The 13,348-nt window shown below is 41.0% G+C and overlaps 1 protein-coding gene across 1 annotated transcript in view; it reads left to right on the plus strand.

Moving 5' to 3' along the window:
- The window catches only part of LOC116752630 (myomegalin-like), a 225,454-nt gene that overhangs the window by 119,362 nt on the left and 92,744 nt on the right, over window positions 1-13,348 (plus strand).

Genomic DNA, 13,348 nt, shown 5'->3' on the forward strand with positions numbered 1-13,348 from the left:
GCAAAGACCAAACCCAAAGTTGTCTATTTGTGTTATTGCTCCCCAGGAAGACCACAACAGAGTGTGAATCATTCAGGGCAAATTGATCACAAAGAGAATTATATCTCACTTTAGTCCCCTAGACAAAAAGAAATATTGAAGCCCATTCTATAACATCTTGGGATCATGTAGTCACACTCAAATGGTTCAGATTATTATAATATAAAACCTAGAAGTAAAGTCACAGGATTTCTTAAATACATATTCCAAATATAATTTAAAATATTTGTCAATGAATATTCAACAACTTTTCTGTAGTAATAACGTCAGCACAATATGGTAGCATTTTCCATGTGCCAGGTGCTGCTCTACATACCTTATATAATTAACTCAAATTAGTTTAAGCCTCAAAGCAATCCAGTGAAGTAGATACTGAACTACATGAAACATAAAAAGAGATTCATTTATAATAAACTAATGTTTATTTTAATATGTAAATTCTTGGGCACAACTATATTAAAGGATATAAAGAAATAGGCAGGTGCTTGTATGGGAAGTCACAGCTTCAAATGCAGTCTGGTGCAGGCATGTTATATTGGCAATTCCAAAATGGCAAGGGGGCTTCCCTGGTGGCGCAGTGGTTGAGAGTCCTGAGATGCAGGGGACACGGGTTCGTGCCCCGGTCCGGGAAGATCCCACATGCCGCGGAGCGGCTGGGTCCATGAGCCATGGCCACTGAGCCTGCGCGTCCAGAGCCTGTGCTCCGCAACGGGAGAGGCCACACAGTGAGAGGCCCGCGTACTGCAAAAAAAAAAAAAAAAAAAATGGCAAGGGACAGTGCCGTTAGTTATGATCCAGTGGCAGTGCCAAAGTGAAGAACTCTTGGTAAATTTCCAAATAAACAAATAAATAATATTCCTTTAATTTACGTAGCAGTTTAACTCATAGAAAAGTCAGAGTATATTAACGTTGTGTTCATATATACAACAGAATTAAGTCCTAGGTCCAGATCATTACATAAACAGTTTGATTACCTGCATCACTGCCCAGTGGAACATTTGAAAGTCATTCACATTTTGGAATAATGCTTTGTCCTACCCATTGCAAGTTATGTAGCCCCCCTAGCCCCACTCATCATTGAAACAAGAAATGCCCCCGCAAACTTCCAAAATGCACTCTAGGATATGGCTGCTCAATAAGAACCACTGGTCTAGGGGGACCTGGCCTTCAAAGCGTTTAAAGCCCAATAAGAGATTGGCATGTAAACAAAGAACTAAAATGCAGTGTGATAAATGAAGAGAGAGAAGTATACTCATAGTGCTAAGAGGACCCAGAGATGAGAGGGATTAACCCTATCTTTGGAAGTCAGAGAAAGCCTCACTTGGAAGTCAGCCTTGACCTGGGGCCTTAAAGGCTGAGTACACCAGGCAGAAAGTAGGAGAAGGGCATTCTAGATTAGGTGAACACTATATACAGTGGTGTGGAACACACTTAAGGATTGGAAGTAATTGGTGTTTTCAAATATATGACAAGTGTTGGAGAATGATGGAATATATAGCTGGAAAGTCCCATAAATGTCAAGCTACGGACTTCATGTCGTAGGCAATGAAGAACTAAAAATTTAAAAATTAAGCAAAGGGAATAAAAGCTTATGAGTTGCACTATACAAAAGCAATCCTGATGGTTGTTTAGACAGAAGACTGAGCAGATAATTGATGTCACCTTTTGAGATAGCAAGTCATGGTTTGATGCAGCTAGTAATTGCTTCAACTAGCCCATCCTGTGAATTAGATAAAGGTAAAGAATATTGTAAAGCCAATTATAAAGCACTTTGTCTAAACAGTGATGTGTGACAACTTACTATTTGTGACACCTGAAGTCCTTGCTGTGGGTGTTATCTTTGCTAACAGTAGCAGCATCTTAGTTCTCCTGTATAATACTCAAACCTTAGTCTGCCATGCCACTTCTCACCACAGGCGCCATACCTCTACAAGGCACAAGGCACAGGTTCAATTTCTAAGCCCTGGGCCTGCTCCATAGAGGCTGAAGAATTCTCTCATCGCCAGCAAAGCTATCCCTGGAACCCCTTACAGATGTTAGGGAACAGAGGAGCTTGAGTTCTGAGGCCTGAACTCCACCCCCCCAACCCCCTCACAATTGGGGACACCACAGTTGGGCTTTAGAAGAAAGAGAGCTCACAAATCGTACGCTTCTAGGTGTGAGTTGTCCAGATGAAAAACACTCATCTTACTCCACCTCCCAGAGATAATACTTCTCACATGACGCCAGTATGAAAGTCTGGACTGGGGAAATAGTCTCTGAGTACAGGAAGTTTTACTTCAGAGCCTTTCTTCCTCAAATGAGACAGTTTTGATAAAGATTATTTGGTTTAATTGATTTTATTATCCCTCTAGTTGTTTGCCTTTTCCATTCTACCAAAACATTGTTCAGCATCCATTTTAGCTGGAGTGTCCCTGTAGAATACTTATGAACTTCTTTTATATAATTAACTTCATAGAACAACAAAAAATGCCACAAACTTGACATGCCACGGATTGACAACACTCCATGTACGCTCTCAGTCCTCCATGGCCATTCGGATCGACGGCATGTGGTGACCAGAGTGCTCAGCTTTGTGATGGCGCTGTCATGCTGCGGCAACTCGTCTACCTCTTTTTTACTAGGGAGTCAGAAAATCTAATAAAGTGCAGTTTACAAAGCGTTTTTCTCTTCCTTACTGAAGGTATCCACAGAGCTGCAGGGAAAAGCTGGGAATCATTCCAGTTATTGATATTATTCCCTTCTACAGAATGGTGGAAGCTTTATCTCAAAGAACTTTTTAAATGAAACCAGACCTGGAGGGTAGGAAGGCAGGGGGCGGGGCGGGGTGGGGGTGGGGGGAATGGCGGGGGGGGGGGGGGGGCGGGGGGAGGGGTGGCGTGGCGCGGAGGTAATGTACTTGCAAAGGAAATGTCTGGAGGAATTCTTGTTTTGTTTCCTCTTTTTTCTCTCCATCTTTCCCCCCAGTATTATATAAGCACTATTTATTAATGTGTAATTACACTGTGGTTGGCCTAAAAAATGAAACAGGACAACAGAATTAGGGAGAGGCATCCATTAAGCCAACAGGACCTTCCTACTCACACAAAGCAGACCGTCAAGCCATTGCATTTATGCCTTGTCTGGAACCTAATGTAAATAGCACTGCATGCAGTGAGGCAGATTTCCTAAAATAGCAAACATTCCAGTGTTACCGTGGAGAGATCTGACATAGAGGTTAAGGCAAGAATGCGCTCTAAATGCTCAAGGCAGAGACTGAAAACCTGGCAGGGATTAGCAGCTCAGGCAGCTTCAGCCAACTTCATGTAAGGAGAATTTTTTTTTAGAGCAGCTTTTCAATATCCCTTTCTTAAGCTGATGAATATTGAAGCTGGAGACTCCTTTACAAATCCTCATTCAACGTCACTGTCTCCCAGGCAAACCTTCATTGGTAACAACTCTCAGAAACAGACTTTATCAGATGGAGAAAAGAGGGGCTTCTTCATAGCTTTATTTATTGAGCATTTACAGTTGCACAGGTACTGTAAGGTGAAGGAAGAGGAAGACAAAGACGTAAGGTTTAGTCTCTGACTTCTGGGGATTACAATCTAATTGGAAGGTAAGAAAGTCTCTGATGGAAACAAAATACAAGGCAGGAGAGAAAGGGAAAAATCAGGGGCTGGGATGGGCCGTGAAGACTCTGGTCTGTAAGGAATGAGTAGGATTTTAATAAGACATAAAAATGTTAGGCATCAATTTATTTATTCATTCAATGATTATTTACTTAGATCTAGGAACATACTGATAAAAGTACCTCAGAAGATAACAAGATGAGTAAAGTGTGGTTCTTCTTAAGGAGCTTACCAGCCCTTTAGGGAAGAAGGCAATATGGAAAAATGACACACATATTACTATAGGAATAAAAAGTGCTTTGGAAGGTCAAAGAAGAGAAAGATGTCTTTTGAGGGGATTAAGAGAGGCAGCTTAAAGAAAATACTTGAAGGTTGGTTAGGATTTTGACAAGAGGAGATGGTAGTAATGGGAAAGAACATTACAAGTAGATAAGAGAGCGGTAGGGAAGTTCCAGGTAAGGAAGCAGTAGTTGGAATAGTGAGGATATGCAGGGGGACAGTGAGTTTAGGCTAGAAAGATAGGGTGATACTAGAGTCAGAGGGCCTTGGATGGCAGGTCAATAAGTTTATGATTGTGGGTAAGTCATTAGGTCTCCAGGTTACTATGCCAGAAAGTGATATATCTGAGATCTGTTTTAGGAAGATTAGTCTGGAAGGGGGAGCGAGTGGAGGAGAAAGAAGGTGAGAGGACTAACTATTATGGAACTCTATTAAGATATGAGGTCACTAGAGGGTAACCAAGGATGGAAGTTTTGTGCTAAGGCAAAAGAACGAAATAAAATTTTAAGATATAATAAGTCATTCATTCATTCATCCGTTCATGTAATCCAGTCCATGACTGTTTATTGAGTGCCTACCATGGCCGGACAGTGGTGAAATTAAGTGCTGCAGAAACAGTAAGAATAATCATGGCAGAGTCCTTCCCCTCAGGGAGCTTACATTCTAATAAGGGAGCTAGTTAAATAACCACGTGATCAAACAAATAATTGCAAACTGTGATAAATACATTGGAAAAAAAACAAAGAGCAAGGATCAGCAAACTTTTTCTATAAAAGGCCAGAGAGTAAATAATTTAGACTTTGCAGGCCATAAGATTTCTGCTGTTGCAGCACAAAAACAACCATAGGCAATACATGAAGGACTCGGCATGGCTGTGTTCCAATAAGGTTTATTTACAAAAATAGATGGGAGTCGGGTTGAGCCCACAATCCATAGTTCCCTGATCCTTAATAGAGAATTAGGAGGAAGGAGGGGGAGGCGCTGTAGTTAAGGGGAAGACGTCAGTCAATCTTTCCTGGGGTAATTTTGAGATGTCTCTAACATACAGGTGCAGATACAAATAGGTAGTTGGCCATTTGAGAGTTGAACTCAGAGGAGAATTCTGGAATAAAGATATTCTTTTACTGGTTCTGAACACCAATTCCAACACGTGTATTGAGAGCAGGGACACTTCCCACACAGCACCGAGCAATTCTTAGACACAGAGTGTCCAAGAATTCAACTCAATTCTGACACTGTCTACCTGGAGATAGAATCAGAGGCCACAGGTTAAGGATTCAGTCTTATAAGACTGCCTCCACACCCCTCCCACTGCTCCCTCCCTCCCCCTCCTCCCCACCCCTGGGCTTCAGACAACAGTTGCAATCCCAGTTTATCACCTGTGCTTCTGACCAGCAATAGGTTAGAGGTTCCAACAACCCCTCCTGGGATTTCAGACACCAGTCACAAGTCCAGATGTTACGTGTACTACCGACTGTCTATAAATTTAGAGGTTCACATGACCCCTTCCTCGGGTTAGATTAGTTTGCTAGAGCAGGTCACAGAACTAAGAGAAACATTTTACTTACTGGATCACTGGTTTATTGTATCAGGATATAATCCAGGAACAGAGAGATGGGAGATATGCATACGGCAAGGTAATATGAGAAGGAGTGAGGAGCTCCCAAGCCCTCACCAGGCACCTCCCTGAATTTCCCCATGTTCACCAACCCAGAAACTCTCTGAACCCAGTCCTCTTGGGATTTTATGGAGGCTTCATTACAAAAGCATGATTGACTCATTGGCCACTGTCGACTGATTCAGCCTCCAGCCCCTTTCCCTTCCCTGGAGATTGGGGTGTGGGACTGAAAGTTCCAACCCTCTAATCACATGGTTGGTTCCTCTGGCCACTACCGCCAAGCCCCGCCCCCCCACCCCACCCCCAGTGTCCTAGTGACATTCCAAAAGTCACCTTATTAACAAAAGACCTTTATCACTCTCATCATTTAAGAAATTCCAAGGACTAGAGAATGGACTTGAGGATATGGGGAGGGGGAAGGGTAAGCTGTGACAAAGCGAGAGAGGCATGAACGTGTATACACTACCAGATGTAAGGTAGATAGCTAGTGGGAAGCAGCCGCATAGCACAGGGAGATCAGCTCGGTGCTTTGTGACCGCCTGGAGGGTGGGAGGGAGGGAGACGCAAGAGGGAAGAGATATGGGAACATATGTATATGTATAACTGATTCACTTTGTTATAAAGCAGAAACTAACACACCATTGTAAAGCAATTATACTCTAATAAAGATGTAAAAAAAAAAAAAAAAAAAGGAAGAAATTCCAAGGGTTTTAGGATTCTATGCCAGAAAGGGGGACAAACCAAATATATATTATAAATCACAATATCACAAATACATATTGGAAGTTACTCATATAAAGGTGGAAAAGGATGAGATGATATTGAAAGAGGATAGAGGTGAAAAAGGCCTAGGACTGACCCTCATTGAACACCTACAAAAAGTTCATAGTGGGTATGACTTACTCTGAATTCACAAATTTAGTTTTGCAGGAAATATCACAGTTACTTTCTTTAAATCAATTTAATGTTACCCTGAGTCCCTATCCTAATCAGGCTGGTGGGAAATTAAATTCCATTCATTCGGTTATTCCTCCTCCCCACTCTCTCAGTTATGTGAAGTTGAAGGTCCCTGGGCTTTATCAGGTGTCAAAGCATCAAGGAGACTACTCTGATCATTGGTCCACCACTGAAGCACCCCGCCCCAGCACATACAGTTCTACTAATCCTAACTGCTTGCTACACTGGACTCTTTATGGAGCCCCTTGACCTCGAGTCCAGCCTCTCCAAGTCACCCAGTGCCTTCTCCCCCACAGGTCCTGCTTCTTCTGAAGGGCACTGATAATGGAGGTGGGTCCTTGTTACTCTTTCATCCCCTCCCCAGTCTCTTCCCATCTGGGGTGAAATCTCACCCTCTCCTCTCTTGTTGACCTCAAAGACACTACTCTCTTCTCTTCCCCAGCGGGACACCTGGCTTAATCTTCAAAGTGCGTTTAGAATTTTATCCAAGTCAGGAAATGCATTTGACTTCAGGCAATCTCCGCTCTTTGCTCTGCAAAAACTCCCAAGTCAAGGGAATGCTAAGGGCCTTACCATCAGACTAGGAAAGAGGTAGGTAGGGGTATACAAGTAACATATCTATATCCAAAAATTTACCCTGTCACCATTTGGTTAGAGAAGAAATGTGAGATGAGCTGATAGAGAAGTAGATTAAGGCCTTTTTGTACAGATATTGAAATGCCAAGCTAAGAGTTTTGGACTTCGTGCTATAGGTAGTGGACAATTATGGATCTTTACTATGAATGTTCTAGAAATAGTATACAGGATGATTAGACGGGTAAGCTTCTAAAGCTGTGTGACATGATTCAGGTTTCAGGTTTTAAGGACCTGAAAAGGACAGTGTAGGGAAAATGCAAAACAACATTTCTGAACACACTAGAGATGTTTGGAAATAGAGTCAAAAAGAATTTAGCATTTGGCTTGATAGGGAAGGATTCTGAGGAGTTAAAGGTAACAACTCCTTAGTTTACAAGTTTACCCTATTGTAGAAAATGGTATGCCTGACCTCATCTCTCCTGATCTTTCTCTAGATGTTGACAATATTAACTACCCCTCTCATTCCTGAAGCTGTCCCCCTTTCACCTGTGTTTTGATTGTGGAAGAGCTCAACTTAGTTTTTTTCACTTAGTTTTTTCCTCAGTCCCCTAAATACAGCACATCCCAAGTCAAATTTTGTATTATCTTTTTGCAAATGGACTCAACTCCCACATTTCTGTTTGTTTAGGCAATTTTTTTCTACCAGTCTTCCAGGCCAAAAACTTCATCTCTACTTTTAACCTTTTTTTCCTTCATCCTCTCTGCATATATGTCATCAAGTCCTGCTGCTCATTCCTTCAAAATGACTCTCATATTTACCAGTTTCTTTCCATTTTTATACCAGACCTTTATTATCTCACATGTGAATAATGGCAATGGATTTTTTTTAAACTTTATTTTTGGCTGCGATGGGTCTTTGTTGCTGCGCATGGGCTTTCTCTAGTTGCAGTGAGCAGGGGTTATTCTTCGTTGAGGTGTGCAGGCTTCTCATTGTGGTGGCTTGTTGGGAAGCGTGGTCTCTAGGCAATGGATTTTTTTTTTTTTTTTGCGGTACGCGGGCCTCTCACTGTTGTGGCCTCTCCCGTCGCAGAGCACAGGTTCCGGATGCGCGGCCATGGCTCACGGGCCCAGCCGCTCTGCGGCATGTGGGATCTTCCCGGACCGGGGCACGAACCTGTGTCCCCTGCATCGGCAGGCAGACTCTCAACCACTGCGCCACCAGGGAAGCCCTAGGCAATGGATTTTTAACAGGTCTTCCTGTAACCATCCCAAAACCTGTCCCTGAAACTCCAAGCCATCCTGTTGTCTGACTAATTTTCCTAAAACAAACTTTTCATCATGCCATTCTTAGCTTAACTTCATAACAGAAAGTCCAAATTCTTTTGCCTTTCTCAAACATTAACCAAATTCTAGTTGCCAGTTCCCTCCATAGCATAGTGTCTGGCTTTCAGTTGGCCCTTTATATATGTTCTTTGAATGAGTAATTATTGAGATGTACAGAGTGTATGTATAGATGTATAGAGTAGGATGAACCTGGCCACTCAGATATCCCACAAAATCTTTCCCTTTACTGACAGGCTAGCATCATATTTAACCCAACTTCCAAGACTTTTGAGGATGCTGTTTTCTTTTTCTGGAGTCCTTTCCTTGGTTTCTTCCATTCTAAGATCCATCTCAAGTCCCACTCTTGCCCCCTTCACCTGTATCAGCTCATACTTAACTTTTTCTGCAGTTACATTGAAGTTGTCGGTACCATTTAGTTTACCAATCAGTTATTCTGATTGTAGCATGCACATTCTCTCCCCTTCAACTAAACTGAAAGCTCTCTGAAGACAGAGAAAAGAAAGAAAACAAAACTGAGTTTGCATAAATTCTTGCTCATCAGTTGATTCACAAATATTTTGAAGTTCACTTAAACACCTGTGGATATTTAATAACTTGAAAGACTGCAGTGTTTACTATTGTAAAATCAATTCTGCTGATAACCATATTATAGCAATCTGTAGTTGAACTGGAAATCTCCCAGTTTTAAAACAAGTGTTTTGAAATGCTGTGCTATTAATTAATGCAAAGCATGATTGTTTCTGGCTTCTTAAAGATTTCCAACCAACAGAGGGAAATCATGAACATGCTGTGGTGTTACCATAAAGCCTAACTGGCTTTACTTTGATATTCTTGCATTTCCTCATCTGCTTTTGCTTCTCTGCCAGAATCACTCCCCCCACCCGCTGTGGCATAGTTTTTAGTAATTAGAACAGCTATTTGCAACATCATAACTAGGATAATGAAAGCTAATACAACTGATTTGGGCCATAGGGATTTTTCACCTCCTGGAAACGCCCTCCCAGCCCAGAATTAGGTCTTAGAAACACTACAACACAGGGAGTACAAAAGTAGCTACGGTTCGAAGAGAATCTTCCTGGGCCCTCAAATCTAGAGATCAAAATAGAGATAGTGCAAAAGATCCCTACCATAATAATACTTAGGAATCTTGTTCCAAATGGGCATATAGTTCTCTAAATTCAACAATTTTGTACGTAGTTCTTCATTAATGGGTTTTTCCATTTATCTGCAGAACTTCTGATCGTTTGGCTGACATTTGTCTGAATACACTTTAAGAGAGTTCTAATTCAGTCGTTTTCAAAAGTGTGGTTCTCAGCAGCATCTGCATGCTCTGGGAATTTCTTAGGAATGCAAATTCTTGGGCCCCTTCTCAGACCAACTGAATTAGAAACTTGTTAAATCTACCATTTAACAAGCCCTCCAGGTGATTCTGATGCATGCCAAAGGTTGAAAACCACTGTTTAAATTCAATATGTTTATTTTGTAGCTTAGGAAATTAAGGGCCAGATATAAGTGATTTGACTTAGGATAGACAGCAAATATGTGCTTGTGAATGCATTTATCAATCCATTTTGAGGGCAAACTGCTGATATATAAAATTAATCATTTGTTTAACTCATTATCACTTATCATAATATGAAACCTGTTCTCAGTAAGATTTTCCTTTATTATGTAACTTTTGATAAACTTTTAGAAGTAATCATCCCATTCTAAATCATCACAAAAGCCCTAGGTCCCACCTTAACAACATGCTTTGCTTCAATCCTAAATGTATGGTGTGTAAATGTATATAAAATAATATTTTCCAACACTCATATGGATAGGAACTATGATGTTTTGAAGTCACAGTTGGGCCTTTGATAGAATTTCTTCTGGGCTATATTTTCCCAATTTTCAAAGCTGTTCTTATGAGAAAAGTTATAGGGGTTACTCTCCACGAAAGAAATCCCTCAGATTAAAAATTTACGGGTAATACATATTTTTATACTAATTTACTCCTTATCTTTTTTAATTGAACTATACTAACATATAAAATCTACAGATAAGCAGTCAGTTCAATGAGCTTTAAAACTGTACACATCCATATAATCATCACCCAAAACAAGATATAGAACATTTTCATCACCCCAGAAAATTCCTTTGTGCTCCCTTGCAATTAATCCTCACCCCCATAACCACTTTCTGAATTTCTATCATTATAGAAATGGTTAGACTTTAAGTTGTTAGACAAAATAAATGAAACCACACAGGATATAGTTAAATGGCTTGTTTCACTTAACATGCTTTTGAGATTCATTCATATTGTGGGTAACAGAGTTCATTCTTTTTTTGCGGTACGCGGGCCTCTCACTGCTGTGGCCTCTCCCGTTGCAGAGCACAGGCCCCGGACGCACAGGCTCAGCAGCCATGGCTCACGGGCCCAGTCGCTCCGCGGCATGTGGGATCCTCCCGGATCGGGGCACGAACCCGTGTCCCCTGCATCGGCAGGTGGACTCTCAACCACTGCGCCACCAGGGAAGCCCAGGAAGCCCCCCATTCTTTTTTATTGATGGTTAATATTACATTATATGAACATATCAAAATGTGTTAATCTTATCTTCTTCTTAGTAACACATTTATTTTTCTTATCACAAAATCAATACATGCTTATAGAAAATTTTAGAATACAAATGAGGAAAGAAGAAAATAAGTATTCATAGTTCTACTCTCCAGACATAATCACTAATAACTTGTATATCCCCTTGAACCTTTGTTTATTTGAGTTGTCCACATATATATATTTATCACATATTATAAAAGTTTTCATTTTTTAGGGTTCAAGTTTTAACATTCAGACTCTGATATAAATGCCTTAAATTGGCACAATTCTTAGTTTTAACTATAGAATATTTCCTAATTTTAAAACATTTAAAAAATAATATATGAATATACATTCATTGCCCCAAATTCAAATGATACATGGTATATAGAATAAAAGTAAATGTTGCAGGCTTCCCTGGTGGCGGAGTGGTTGGGAGTCTGTCTGCCGAGGCAGGGGATGCGGGTTCGTGCCCCGGTCTGGGAGGATCCCCACGTGCCGCTGAGTGGCTGGGCCTGTGAGCCATGGCCACTGAGCCTGCGCGTCCGGAGCCTGTGCTCCGCAACGGGAGAGGCCACAGCAGTGAGAGGTCCACATACCGCAAAAAAAAAAAAAAAAGTAAATGTTGCTGTTTAGTTCCCCATTTTCTTGCCTCCCCATAGATAGCCAGTGTTGACTAAATACAAAATCTTGACCAAGATGATATTGATAAACCATGAAGTGCTGAATTTATTATCACATAATTTTCCTTGTTTCATTTTTTAATTTTTATTTTCAATTGATATGTACAAAAGTGATCTTTTAGTTTTATAATACCAAATGGTCATATTTAGGAGTGGTTCTAGTACTCTAGTTTACTATCTGTTTTGAGATATGGTCTTTATATTCTCTGGGAGTGACGAGTGCTGTCTTCAAATTTTCTTTGATTGTTGAGTGATTTATTTCTATCTGTTGGAAGCCTAGATATGTATGTATAGCTCTTTCAGTATGTTGATCTTTACTTACATATTCTTCAATAGTAAGTTGCCTTTTCTCCATTTGTACTGACTTGCTCTTGTATACCAACTACCCATATGTTGTCATTAAAGTTTAGAGACTACAGGTCAGGTGCAAAATCTTATTATGGAATACAGAATAATACAAAGTATTATTTAGAGTTTGCTCCCCAGGAGCACTTGTTTCATTAATTATTTTTTCATTAGCATTTTCCCCAATAGGAAAACGTGGCTCCCATCCACATTCAAAGATGAGGCCTTGATTAATGTCCTAATTTGCACTTTTTGCACTTTTGAGTCCTTGCTGTTCTTTAGGGTAGTGTCCTGGCAGGCCAGAAACTCCTTGCCTCTCTATAGATCACTATGGATTCCAAAGATTGTTACGATTGTTACTTAATTTCTTCTGACTCTGAAGCTCATATACCTAGAGATAATACCTAGAGATAGGCAAAAATGCACCTGTCGTGATTTTTTTTTTTTTTTTTTTTTTTGCGGTACAAGGGCCTCTCACTGCTGTGGCCTCTCCCCTTGCGGAGCACAGGCTCCGGATGCGTAGGCTCAGCGGCCATGGCTCACGGGCCCAGCCGCTCCGCGGCATGTGGGATCTTCCCGGACCGGGGCACGAACCTGTGTCCCCTGCATCGGCAGGCGGACTCTCAACCACTGCGCCACCAGGGAAGCCCTGTAGTGAGTTTTACTTGGAACTCTATTTTACATTCTTGGTTTTGGGACCAGAACATGCCTCTTTAGGTGAAATCACAGATGCAAAGTTCTGTAGCCTACTAAAGCCAAAGCTCTAAGGGCTGTTCTAATCTCTCACGATGGAGCTACTAAGATTTTGTTTTGATGATTAAATAAGAGAGTGATACAATTTTATGTGTACAGAGCCCCGTAGAGCTTTAAAATTACTTTAAAATATTGCATATTAAAATAATATTAGCTATTATTATTGACATGATATGAGCCAAAATCTGTTAAAGCACTTCCCCCAAATCATCTCATTTAATGCTCAATAAGAAGTTGGGGGTTAATTATGGGCTTTCATCGAAGGCATCTGAATGTCTCCAGGTTTAGGAGTATGGGCTGTGCCCTGGAGACGAGGGTCAGAAATACTTTGACTGTTGCTGGCCTTATTATCTCACAAAGTCAAGTTAGTGAAATCTAGCATTATTGTAATTGGGAAACGTCCTGCTCTGGGAAAACTCCAGATGATTGTGTGGGACTGTTTTTCCTCCCATCTGGAGTTTGCATACCTCTCAAGCCAGGGAGAGAATTGTTTATTATAAACGAACGTTGACACCTCGATTCCACCTAGAGAGAGCTCCAGCTTTCCTCCACTCTTTGTGTGCAA

The sequence above is a fragment of the Phocoena sinus genome, chromosome 1, assembly GCF_008692025.1.
Source record: "Phocoena sinus isolate mPhoSin1 chromosome 1, mPhoSin1.pri, whole genome shotgun sequence".
Taxonomy (NCBI): domain Eukaryota; kingdom Metazoa; phylum Chordata; class Mammalia; order Artiodactyla; family Phocoenidae; genus Phocoena; species Phocoena sinus.